Raw genomic sequence first — 1,470 nt, 5'->3', positions numbered from 1 at the left:
TAAAGCACGATGCTAAATTTTATTTATCATTTATCCTAACACCGTTGTATGGGTAATATCATGATATTCCTCCCCCCCCTTAACTAAAGGGGTTTTCTACGTTATATCCCGTCATGAATATCATGCGTTGCTTGCCCTTGGGAAGGATATACCCCCTGATATATGTGTTTAAACACATTTTCCTTTCCATTGTTCTGTTTAATCTGATAATCTTATTTTCCTTTCCATTGGTTGGTTTAACCTTTCTTGAGGTCTATATAATCTAAGCAGTATTATTCTCCTGCTTATGTAAACACCTCGGTGTACAACTCTGTCAGTAAGACCCTGTTACTATTGTTGATGACATTTCAGTAACCACCGATGGACGAGAACTTTGCCTATTGGTCCGCCTCGTTTCAACGAGCAGGAAAATGGTTCTCCTTGTCCCTCGCCTTGGTACCGATGTAGTTGCTAACATATAACTGACAGGCTAACCTCTGACATGCCTTACTTGCATGACCATGCAAGACATCACCGCCTTCCTACTTTTAACCCACATGGTGGGCCCATAACCCACAGTTCCACAGGATCGAAACCTGACTCTCCTGTACACCCCCTGTTCCCAAAGTTATTCCTCACGCGTGGCCTAGTGTGTAACTCACGAGCCACCTTCCGATGAGATCATCAATCTGGTATCAGACGCAATACTTATTCCCATTGCTCTGAACCCCTTTCACACTTCGCTTCAGGCAACGAACGATTGCCTATGCGCTTGAAACTTCTATTTTTGCACCTTCTTGCTTTGCTCTTGATATTGTCTTAAATTTCAATTCGAGAGTTACTTTCCGCCACCTTCCTCGTTGTTGTCTACAAGATAGTCTACCCTACAGAGGTCCATTCTTCCGATATACCCCCTTAATATTTCGTTAGTATGATGAAGACTACGAAGGAAGAATGGCCACTTCATCATGATGGCCTGGAGCAGAGAAATGAAGACATCACCAAAAGGGGATCAACTACTTCGGAAAGAGCAATTAAAACCGAGAACACTCGCTAGAATTTCGTAACTAGAATCTTCTTCCCCCTTACGCCTCCTAAATCTCGGGACGAGATTTCTTGTAGTGGAGGAGAATTGTGACGCCCGGATAATTAAGCTACAGTGATCCCATGCTAATGGTGCCACGTCACCACGGTTACCGCTACTAATCTATCATTAGATCAAAACCGGTCCAAATCAAATTCAAAGTTTGGTAAATAATAAAAGTTTTCAGACATTAAAATAAAAATGTTCGGTTTGTACTAAATATTACATAGATAAATATGGTGTAGAAAACACATTTTTATAAAAGGCCTAAATAATTTAAAATGATTTAAAACAGAAAAGTAAATAAATAAAAGAAAAGAAAATACGAAAAAGAAAAACTAAACAAACAAACAAAGAAAAAACCCCCGGGCTTCGGCCCGGCAGGCCGCAAGCCCCCCCCCCTCCTT

The sequence above is a fragment of the Triticum dicoccoides genome, chromosome 2B (assembly GCF_002162155.2).
Source record: "Triticum dicoccoides isolate Atlit2015 ecotype Zavitan chromosome 2B, WEW_v2.0, whole genome shotgun sequence".
Lineage (NCBI taxonomy): Eukaryota > Viridiplantae > Streptophyta > Magnoliopsida > Poales > Poaceae > Triticum > Triticum dicoccoides.
This window is presented reverse-complemented; position numbering follows the sequence as displayed.